At 39.4% G+C, this 12184-nt stretch overlaps 1 protein-coding gene across 4 annotated transcripts in view; it reads right to left on the reverse strand.

Annotated features, from left to right (window-relative positions):
• The window catches only part of LOC111871766 (kinesin-like protein KIF3B), a 102045-nt gene that overhangs the window by 84866 nt on the left and 4995 nt on the right, over positions 1-12184 (reverse strand). Inside the window, exons 1-3 of one of the 4 annotated variants that reach the window (XM_023865075.2) lie at positions 6656-6793; positions 2647-2781; positions 1106-1164 (exon numbers count right to left, since the gene is read on the reverse strand). The exons of 1 other annotated variant lie outside the window; for it this stretch is intronic. The gene's annotated coding sequence lies outside the window, so the exon portion shown is untranslated. Of the gene's footprint in view, positions 1-1105; positions 1165-2646; positions 2782-6655; positions 6794-12184 lie in introns of those variants that run through there. 2 more of the 4 variants (XM_023865076.2, XM_023865077.2) reach the window with 2 other exon arrangements.

Here is a 12184-nt window from a genome sequence, read left to right on the forward strand (position 1 = left end):
TATATTGGAGAGAACTGAAGACTGAACCAAACACTGCCTACAGGAAACACAAGGAATCCACCCACATGCCTCTGGTAGATCATCCAATCAGTCAACCCAGCTTGAACATCTCTCCCATCTGGACTCCATTATCACAACAGATGTCTGAAAATCAGTGTATAGCATGTGTGAAAACTGTGTTTTTAATGTTGTTACCATGCAGAAAAACTGTCTCTTTAATGCTGACTTTTATTCGGATAGTATTCTGATTTTAATTGTCCATGCCATGATGTTATAAACAAGGGACAAGGTTACAGCTTAGTCGGCCACAAAATATATTGGAGAGAACTGAAGACTGAACCAAACACTGCCTACAGGAAACACAAGGAATCCACCCACATGCCTCTGGTAGATCACCCAATCAGTCAACCCAGCTTGAACATCTCTCCCATCTGGACTCCATTATCACAACAGATGTCTGAAAATCAGTGTATAGCATGTGTGAAAACTGTGTTTTTAATGTTGTTACCATGCAGAAAAACTGTCTCTTTAATGCTGACTTTTATTCGGATAGTATTCTGATTTTAACAAGAATAGCCATGAAACAGTGCAAGGGCATAGGTGTGAGGCCTCCTGTGTATGGAGTTTTTTTAATGTTTATCTTAACTCTTGCAGATGGTTTGTGATGTGCTTGGTTTACAGACCCTATCTTGTGTTTTTGCTGGTGTCCAGAGATACGGACTACCTCTACTGACTGGGCCCAACCAAGTAGATTCAACTGGAAGACAGAGACAGAATGCAGTCTCCAAAACGCTATTTTAAATAAACAGAAATAGGATGATGGATAATGCCCAAAAACATAAAAATTGTATTAACTTTTATGTAACTGGAAGCTGTATGTCTTTTTAATGTAAATTTACAGTTTTCTTTTATATATTTTGAAGAATTCATAACACAATAGAACTTACTACACAATTAAATAGCTTCTATTATGCACTTCATATGAAACAAATATCACAGAAAAACACCTGTATGTTTTAGAAACAGAAAATATTTTTCTGAATGTATTGATACTACTAGACAGAAGAATGAATGTCTGCATCCCAAAAACTTTAGCATTCTGTACCTTCAAAACAGCTGGGTTATTGGCTGCAGCATTTTGCCACTTTCTTAGGTCACAGCAGCCTATAAACACACAAAGTTTCATTGTAATAAAAAATTCAGCTGCCACCATGCATTGGTTGATTTGGCATGGAATGTCTTAGTTATGAAGATTGTTATGCAATTTTCTCTGACTTCCTGTTACTTCCTCTATGTAGGAACTAACATTTTGCTTACTACCATTACCCAGTTCTCCAGTGCTCTCAATAAACTATGAGGTTTCCTGAATGTAACAGGTCACACTTACGTGTGATACAAAACCAGAAAATTTTTAAATGAGAGGAAAAAACAATCTAAACTAAATACTGAAAACTCTAATGTGTTTTTAACTTCTTCATGAATGTACACTTCATCTCTCATTGGAATTCCAAAAGTTCCAAACTCTCATGCATTAATAATCTATTAGCTGCTTTTACAATATGTCACACATTAAGGTAACAAGACATGAACATAAAGGTTTCCTCTGCACCTAGATGTAAACCACTTATTTCTCAACCTCAGCAGCATTATTTCATCAATTATTACCGTCTTTACTTACTGGTATACATAGTTTGCAGAAGTACTGTGATTATGCACAGAATTTATTCCATGATTCTGACAGATTTACATGTTTTCAGCACCCCTGAATAAGAAAAAGCAGCTTCTGGAATGCAATTTGTCTGTTATATGCACACACACCTGCAAGCATGCATGTCTCATTGGTCCATGCTTGTTGGATGGATTTCTTTAATATCCGATATTTCAGATTTTATCCCTCAAACAGTGAATATCAGCATTCTAGTTCCAAAAATTTTGACCCTTCACAGGGACTCCTAGGCACAAAATTGTGATTTCCCCCCCCCCCAAAAAAATTCTTGATTTTGTTTACATTTCAGTAAATCATGGAGACTACCTACATAAATAACATTGTATAGGTGGTATTTACAAGAAAATAACAGTACATCATCTAGCAGCTCAAATACAAAATATCACCTTTCTGGAAAACAGACTAATTTTATTCAACTTTAATCATCTACATAGACAATGGACTTAAAAAAATATTTTGTAGATCACAAAATCGTAAACATAACGGGATTCAAATAACAGAACCCAGCAGTTTTCTCAAGAATGACTTCATAAATTTGATCAAAATTGCCAATTGTATTACCGACAGATTAAATTAAGACTATTATTTTTAAGAGATGCAAATATTTAATTCATAACAGCAGAAGGCTGTGATTTGTCAAGCATATATAAAAAGTATGTGCAGTGTCCTTGCATCAATTTTTTTAAACATGTGGAGTTAAACTGTTACAGAATCTTTCAACTAAAAAGCTCATTACTTGAAAGTACATTCTCAGTTGTACAGTCACATAGTTTCAAGAGATGATGATGTTCTGAAGGATCATACCACCTCCATCTTCAGGATCACAGAGTGAATCTCCAAAACATCAGAGATCTCTCTGAACAACACAGTGTTACAGGCCATGCTTTTCACTGCAACTGCCATAAAAACTTCAAATTTACCTCAGTACTTGTTACAGTTGCTACTGAAATAGTTGTAGTACAGTGGGTCACACCCCTTCACCTTCAGGAGGTACCAGGTTGGATCTCAGCCCCAAAATTGGCCATCCTGACAGGGATTTGTGGTTCCCTTCATCCCTGAAAATGCCAGGACAGTGCCTTCAATTAGGCCACAACTGCTTCCTTTCTCATACTTTTCAATTCATTATTCACTAACCTTTCCATCATCTGACACTATATCCTTCAAGCTACTGGAAGTATCCTTAATTAAATCATACACAGATGTGGATATACAACTGTGTTCATGCAGTTTCACTAAAATGTGCTTTAACTTGATCTCCATTCAAAGAAAAACAACTTTAGAAATGGGATGATGGAGTGCATCAGGTATATGATGCGATAAGCCTCACAGTATTTTAAAACACTGCCATTTCTACTGATTTCCAATTACGATAAGCAACAGGGAGAATGGGGGATCAACACATTGAGCTGTACTTGAATCTTAATAAATAATGCCAAATTCATGCACTGAACAGGTCATATAATATTGCTGGGTTTGTCGGCTCTTTTTAGCACATTAAATACTTTGGTACATATATTGCCAGTAGGTTAAATTATGTTATGTCAGGTTAGAGACCAATGACAACTGCAGGATTCTTTCCAGGATTGGGGAGGGGCGAGCCAGGAAATTATTCTTACAAGCTTATGTTCTGGCAGTTTAACACTAATTTTACTGACTGCCCTGAAGCATTCAGGATAAAACTATATCTCTTAAAAACAAAATTACAATTTCTCATATTAATGTTTGGTGTATTCTTTTCTTTTATCAATTTTGATATTTTAGAAAATCCAGAGGATTATGTCCAAAAACATAATACCTGTAGAAATATACCATCATCACAAACTTTTAGATCTTAACTGGTAAACTTTCCTCCACACATTAAAACTTCTACTCTGTTAACTGTGACTAAAAATCCAGTTCAGCTAAGTATTTTTGTCTCCTCTGTGTTCCAAACATAACTGGAGATAATAAGAGTTAGCAGAATATTTTCATTGTATTGTATATTTTGAACTAAATAGTGAAGTCTCTCAAGGTCTAAACAATTTCCATTAAATTCTAGTACAGTGGAACCTCACTTAACGAGCATAATTCATTCCAGAATCTTACTCGTAATGCGAAACACTCATTAAGCGAAATAATTTTTCCCATATAAATTAATATAAAATACGACAATGTGTTCCATGCCGAAAAACTAAAAAAAAATTATGTATAACGTTTATTCAAAGAAAATTGTATATGCATTGTTAAGGAGCATGAATCATTTTTTCTTCTATGAGCAATGACCCAACCTGGAATGCGAATTCAATTTGCAGAAAACAAAAAAAAAATTGAAATAATTAGTTTATTATTTATGATACCATTAAGGGAGGAACATGCGGCCTCCGTAGTCTAGGGCTAACATTCCCACCTCATGACTCAAGGTACGTGCGTTCAAACCCAGCGGAAGTCGTGGAATTCTTAAGAGCAGAATAACTCAGGGAACAAGTCATCCGGGAGGGACTTCAAGCCGTCGGTCCCATGTCATAGATTTACGGCACATAAAAGAACCTCATGTCTCTAGGAGACCTCTGAGCTAAATTAGGCAAATTTTCCTGCCCAAGTAGTTTCCAATGCCTCCGGTAGATGGGGAAAGCATTTAGGTACCACTGCCAAATGAGGGCCAACCTCGCTGACAGAAAGGGACTAATTATCAGATACCACTGCCAGTAGAGGGCCGACCTCGCTGGCAGAAAGGGGCTGATAGTGAGCACCAGTACCGGTAGGGTATGGAGACAGTAGAAATTAAAGGGGGACCCACAGTGGACCAATAACTGGTCTAAGTGCATGGGGAAACCCACCCCCTCCAATAATGAATGAATGAATGGAGGAACACAGACTGAGGGTGCTTGAGAAGAGGGTGTAGAGGAGAATATTTGGACCAAAGAGAGATGAAGTGACAGGAGGTTGGAGAAAACTGCATAATGAGGAGCTTCATAACTTGTACTCTTCTCCAAGTATAATTAGAATGATCAAGCCAAGGAGAATGAGGTGGGCAGGTCATGTAGCACGAATGGGGGAGACAAGGAATGCATATAGGATATTGGTGGGAAAACCAGAAGGAAAGAGACCACAGGGAAGACCAAGGCGTAGGTGGGTGGACAATATTAGAATGTATCTTGGAGAGATAGGGTGGGATGTTATGGATTGGATAGATCTGACTCAGGATAGGAACCAGTGGAGGGCTCTTATGAACACGGTGATGAACCTTCAGGTTCCATAAAATGCTGAGAAATTCTTGAGTAGCTGCAGAATTGGCGGCTCCTCAAGAAGGGCTCAACTCCATGAGTGAGTAAGTAAGTAAGTATTATTTATGATACATATCTAATTCTTTTTTACTAGAAAGCTGTCTAGAGACATTTGTCTTTGCCAATGCTTCAAAATTTGGAGAAAATGCGACACAGCATTATCATTAAATAAATTTGTAGCGCGCATAGCCACTGCCTTATTAGGGTGATGCTTCTCAATGTACGATGCCGCAGTTTCCCATGCTTTCAGCATTTCTCTGATTGGGCCAGAAGATTTTTGCTCTGCTGTTACCTCCCACTCCTCCTCCTCTGACAAACTCTACTCCACAATTTCTTGCTGTGAAACACAATGCAACACCATAAGCTCTTCGGTGATCAGCTTTTGGCTGTGCTCTTCCACAAGCTCATCGATATCATTGTTATCCACCTCCAGCCCCATGATCTTGGCCAAAGAAACAATCCTGTTGACTACAGGCTCCACAGGTGCTATCTCAAACCCCTCAAAGTCACATTCGAAAACGCTCTCCAGCCAAAGCTTCTTCCAAGCAGAAGTGAGGGTTCTCTTAGTAACCCCTTCCCATGCCTTTACGATCATCTTGAGGCAAGCAACGATGTTGAAATGATATTTCCAAAACCTCAAAAGAACGCTCGAAGAGTGCTTTAGTGTACAGCTTCTTAAAGTTAGAAATAACCTCATGATTTGTTTATTCCGTCTTGCAGTGCATACACTTATCTATCTTCTTCTCTCACTGCACTGCAAGACGGAATAAACAAATCATGAACTTAAATCAGTGCAACAGGACGCTAAAATATAACATTAGAAATAACCTGCTGGTCCATAGGCTGGAGTAACGGAGTGGTTTTGGGAGGCTGAAACTGGATCTTGATGAATTTAAATTCTTCAAGGAGGTCATCTTGTAGGTCTGGAGGATGGGCAGGAGCGTTGTCCATAACAAGCAAGACATGGAGTGACAGATTCATCTCTAGCAAATATTTTTTCACAGAAGGACCAAACACTTCATTGATCCAATCAGTAAAAAGGTCACATGTCACCCAAGCCTTGTTGTTGGACTTCCACATCACATTTAGCCTGCTCTTCTGGACTTCACACTTCTTGAAGGCTCGTGGAGATTCTGAATGGTAAACAAGCAGCAGTTTAATTTGCAAATCGCCGCTTGCATTGCCACAAAATAGAAGCGTGAGATGGTCTTTCATTGGCTTATGGCCAGGCAATGCATTATCCTCTGCTGTTATATAGGTTCGCTGCAGCATCTTTTTCCAGAAGAGATCCGTCTCGTCGCAATAAAAAAAACTCTTGCAGCAGGTAACCCTCAGAATCTACGAGCTTCTGGAAGTCACCGATGAAGTTCTCTGCTGCCTTTGTGTCGGAACTTGCTGCTTCACCGTGCCTTACAACGCTGTGGATGCCGGTTCTTCTCTTAAACTTCTTGAACCACCCACAGCTTCCCTTAAATGCTTCTTCTTCGGCTGTTGATGATCCTTGCAACTTCTTAACACTTTGCAGACTGGCAATTAAAATATTTAAATCACCCTGAGGACCGCCATTATTAAACCTACTATCCTAACACTTGCACTGTTCACTTTAAAAATTAATATAAAATCTCCTAATTAATTTTATGAACTAAAAATTTTTGAGAACACTTACCAATGCTCCTAGAAGTGCTTGAGGGTGTTATTTTTCTCGAAACATTCCCTTCTGTGAAGTGGATTACACAAAACTTGCAAATGTAGACAGCCGTACTCCTTTTCTTGTGAACTGCGCAAACACAGCATTGCCTAGAAGGATGCTTCCCCTTGAAATGTTCACTCTTCACAATTTTTGCGAGGGTATGTTTCCGCATATCACCCGACAGTCGGCCAGGGGGGTCAAAATCAGGCCTGCGTGGGGTGGGAGTAGACAGGCCCGGTCACACTAAGACTGTGTCTGCCACCGGTTCTGCCACCACCATGTGGTCTGTAACCCAGAATTTTGCGACATTCAGCAGAAATGCCTTGTATTTCAATTTTTAATGAGGGTTTAGACTTTTGAAAACCAAAAATGAATTGGAAATGGCACAATTTATAAGCCACAAGGCAACTTTCTTTCACTTTACTGTTTTCCGAGGAAGAGGATAATAGGCCAAGTACTGATCGGCTCTATCAACTCCCTTCATGAACATATTATACTCGGAAATACAAACAGGCTTCTTTACCTGTCCATGTCTCCTTTGAACATCAACCATGAATTGTGGAAATCGTATTCACAACACGAGTATCCCTCCAGGACTGAAGAAGAATATGCCCCCTTCCTACTGAATGTGGTGTCACCACATTTCAGGGATTTACATCCCTCTTTCAGATCTGGAGGAAGGCCTCTGTTCACCTTAATTGTTCCACAAACACATACATTTCTCGAAAGTAGGTGTTCTGCAGTTGCCACACTGTTATAATAATTGTCTTGATAGAGATGGTAATTTTGATCAAGATAGGGTTCTGAAACGTAAAGAACAGTTTCTTGTAATTTCTTTCCTTCACCAGAATAAATTTCTAAATTTCCAATATAGCATGAAGTGCTTTCACTAACTACACGAACAAGTAGGCCATACTTTGTAAGTTTCCAAGGATTATATGTTCGCATATTGCACTACTGACAGCTTGCTACGTATGGCTTGAAGAAATAAAGGCATTTATTTTCCTTTGCAGGGGTATACAGTTGCAGCGAGGTCATGTAACTGATTAGTCAGCAAACATTCCAAAGGCTTATCACGCAGCTGCAGGCAGCTATGTGCAAGCTGGGTGGCGGCAGAGCAATTTATAGTGTGTTGCAACTTATAGTGTTCTAAAAACATATTAAAACACGTCCAGTCCGCCACATTTAAAAGCGAGAAACGTATTAATGTGTGAGCAGTCCACAAAGTGTTAAAAGAGGTCAGTGAAAATCACTTTCGCCTTCTCACAAATTACGTTCTCGTTAATACAAGTAGTGTCGCCTTGCAATTGCTTTTTGTTTATCCATATGAGGAGCAACCTTTCAACATCATCAAGAATATGTAACCGTTGTGTATAATTCTTGTAACTCCCTTTGAAGCATCTATCTCCTTAATCTTGTCCTTGTTCTTGAGGACAGTGCAAATCGTTTATGTTATGCCCCAAATTTACAAATGTAATATGGGGGGGGGGCATCGACATTATGTTTTGGATTGTAAGAAGGTTTATGCTGACACAAGGTCCATGTTTGTGAAACGTGGAAGGGAACACAGCCTGGAAAAAGGAATGTCAGAGCTCAGCACAGCCGTGCTGACAACGCAGAAGCGAGCTCATAAAGGTAAAACACTGGAAGAAATAGAAATGCTGAGTAGACAGAGGCGGGCAGAACAGGATTTGCCGCCGTGAAAAGTAATTATCCAATGAGCACTAGTCACCCTTAGAAATAACGTCAGAAAGGGGCAGGAGCTCACCCTCCCGGAAGTTGATGAGCCATCAATTTCAAAGTACAAAAGTATCGAAATGGGAAATATTCGAGGCTAATCAAACAATCATTTTCAAGGAGTGTAGCCAGAGGCTATGTCCGTCATGGCACCAACAAAGTGGTGGTAGGTGCTCATCTGCATCTCAGTCTCAAGTAAGTCGAACTACTCATATTAGCCATGAACTATAAGGTGATATTATTAAAGTGCAAACCCAGTGACTAAAATGAGCAACAGCACAGGCTAAGGTACCATGTGTCAGTACAGGAGGGATAACGAATATATGTGATCACTGTGTGACCCAACAGCAGTCAGCATTAATTACTGTATATATGTGTATGTATGTAGGTACTAGAAGAATAGAGTAGGATGGAAATGTAGAGAACTTTATTGGTACACCCGTTATGCTCCTTCCCCTTACTGCTCCTGCGTTACCCTACACCTCATGGGAACTGTGAGCTCACAGCCAGGGAGCAACAGCAGTCCGTACAGGAAGAATAAGCCGAGGAAAGGGGAGAGGCTCCTGAGTGACAGGAGCCAACAGAGAGACTTCCGTGAGCTACTGTTTTTTTTTTGTAATTACTAAAAAACCCCCCATTATGGCACAAGTGGTGGCAGAGGTGGGTTTAGCCAAAGAGAGACGGCTGACGTAGTAATTTAGTATTTTGTTTAACCACCCGTCATCACGGCAGTAGAGTTGACGTAGACCAATTGTATGTGTGTGCTAGATCAGCCACGCTCACACCTCGTTCTCGCTTTTCAATGATTTTACGTTTCATTTCTACGGTTATTTTATTCTCTCATAGCTGTCTTTTTGTGGCTTTTTCTTCGGGGACATTTTTGCAAGGGTTATTAAACTTTGCACAAAAAAAAATCACAAATACGAGTAATATGTCTGAACACAAGTTTGGAAAAATGCGTGATCACAAGCGACGCTAAGATGAGCGGGACGAGTGCTGAACACAGACTGATGTAGCAAGCGCACAATCTGGGACTTCCCTTCTCGTCACTCATTATGCGAAACGTTACTCGTTAAGCGAGTCATTTTTTTACAAATTTGTTTTGCTCGTTATGCGAATTACTCATTATGAGATGTGCTCGTTAAGCGAGGTTCCACTGTATACTCATGATACACTAGCCAACAATGGTGGTGGGTTCCATCACCACAATTTATGTATAAACTTTATACACTATTTTACAGCACATTTATGGGCATCATCAGGTAAATTATTTACTTATTCTCTACTTTGACAATATTTCCCCCTACAATGGGCCATGTTAAAACTGGGGGAGGTCATATGTGCTACCTGTCAGTGTTAATGCCACACAAAAAAAAATTATATGCAGAACATTAAATTATTAAAATACTAAAAACTAAACATTTCATTTGTTGTAGTTGGGTGTCATTAAATAATGTTGATTTCTTGATCACTGCAGGAGTGACTTCCCTTCAATGCAACATAACTCTAACAGTCCTTTTGCTGGGGGCTTTGCATAGTCATCACTCTGCACCTTCATGGTTGACAGGGTGCCGTTGTGTGGTCTGGGAACCACATTGAGGTGCTTGGGGCTAGAAAGAGGATAATGTTCTGGGTTGAGCAATGAGATTCTCTCCTCAGGGCTTAACGGGCTTGCTCCTGACGAAAGAGGATTTCTTGGTGAAGGAGTCTCTGGATCACAACTCGATATTAATAATACACTCTTTATTAACAGCACTGCATAGTTACAAGCAGTGGTCACTTACGAATTCAATTGCACTTTTGTACACACTTCAAGATTCACAACACAACGTTACAGTATACGTCAGTCTCCCAGCTGAATCTACATGTCCACTCACTGAGTTATGGAGTGCTACCTCTCTACTTGTCCATCATCTGGGGATCAACCTCTTTAAATACTGTCAGATGACATAATATCTATAACCTTCTGTTTCCAGATTATTCTCAAAGCTTCTTCTACCATTTCATAGACCGAGAACATTCTGGAAGCTTCTTTTATCAGACTGGCAGTGGGATGAATAAATCATTCACATACCATACCGACTATGAAAGAACCTTCTAGTAGGCTTTTATCTGTACATTGCTCATCATGAATTCTAAGAACAGTTAATGCAAGACTCGGCATACGTTACATTTAGAATAAAATTGGTACTAAGTAACAAATATAAATTTACGCTGGTAAGGTAATGACTGGTTACAACACAGAGCATTCATTGTGCAGGCTTATCAGACATCCTGGGGGCTTGTCAATATGTCAACTCAGGACTCACAGGATTCCCCGACAAACTGAGGGTGAATCTTTTGGTGGTCACCTCATCAATGAGTCAATCAGTGTCTCATCATCAAGCGTTACAGAACTTTCTTTATATAGTGCTCTGTGCTGTGTCATTAGGGCTCATGTGAGATACAATTTAGAACACAGAGTCTTCATATATGATTTTTATGTAAAACAAAAGTCATACAACTCATGCAAGAGAAAATTTCACTGTAAATTGCCAGACACAACATGTCCATCTGGAGATACAATTTCCAAATTAGCAAAGAAAGTTTGAACCCATGGCATTTTAACTGACAGAAAACCATTAAAAAGAAATTGTGTTCTGAGGGACAACTTGATGACATCGGTCACGATCAGAAAATTCTCCTCGAAAATCTTTGCGGCGATTGCACAACAAAGTGGTGTTTCTGTAGGCAGTGCATGGACATCAACTAAACTGTTTCATATTTTTCCATATAAAATTACTGTTGTTCCTGAAATTAAACCTACTGATCATGAAAAAAGAGTGAGGTTTTGTAATTAGTTTATCAATCGTGCCTGACAGGCTTCTTGACCCTAAGCTCACAGATGAGGCTAATTTTAACCACTCAGGATACGTTAACTCACAAAACAGGTATTCGAGTAGTGAATATTTTCATGTCCTAATTCAACCTCCCCTTTATCACGAAGAAATACGCATATTGTGTGCGATTAGCACAAACCGTATAACTGGACCAATAATTTACAAAGGAACTCTTGATGCTCAACGATATATTAATGAAATACTCAATCCATTTTGCGTTAATCTGGAATCTACAGAAGAAAGATTTGGTTATTTTATGCAAGACAGCGCTACTCCACAAACACTCAGCTAAAGAAACTGTCCAAGCATTACGCGGTTTGTTTGGCAAACTGAATAGGGACAATACAATTATTAGCAAAGGTTTGTGTCCCGTTAGATCCCCAAATCTAAATCCATGTGATTTTTATTTGTGGGGAAAACTCTAGTGTTGTGTATGCCAACAATCCACACGACCTGGAGGCTCTAAAACAGAATATTCGTGAAGTAATTTACAACATTTAGCAATGTGAATTGCAACAAGTTTCCCGAGATGGTTCACAGAAGAGGGTAGACATTCTGAACATCTTCTACAATGGTGAATACAATATTAATTACTATATTTGATTAATGCCAGTCATGGTAGCCAAGCGGTCAGAAGCTGGGATTGTGGTTTGGGGAGTGCGTGCATTTTTCTGTGTTTGTGTTGTCCTGTGTTTAACCAAACACCTTGTGATGAACTGAACACCCGTCCAAGGAATCCTACAGTCCGTAAAAATGATAAAGAAACTGAGAAATCAGCACTATATGCTCCAAAGTGGGAGCGAGAGGAAAAAAAACTTGATTAATAATTAACAATGGAAGTAAGCGGCCTCCGTAGTCTAGAGATAACGTTCCCAACTCATGACTCGTA

The sequence above is a fragment of the Cryptotermes secundus genome, unplaced genomic scaffold, assembly GCF_002891405.2.
Source record: "Cryptotermes secundus unplaced genomic scaffold, Csec_1.0 scaffold742, whole genome shotgun sequence".
In the NCBI taxonomy this organism is placed as follows: Eukaryota; Metazoa; Arthropoda; class Insecta; order Blattodea; family Kalotermitidae; genus Cryptotermes; species Cryptotermes secundus.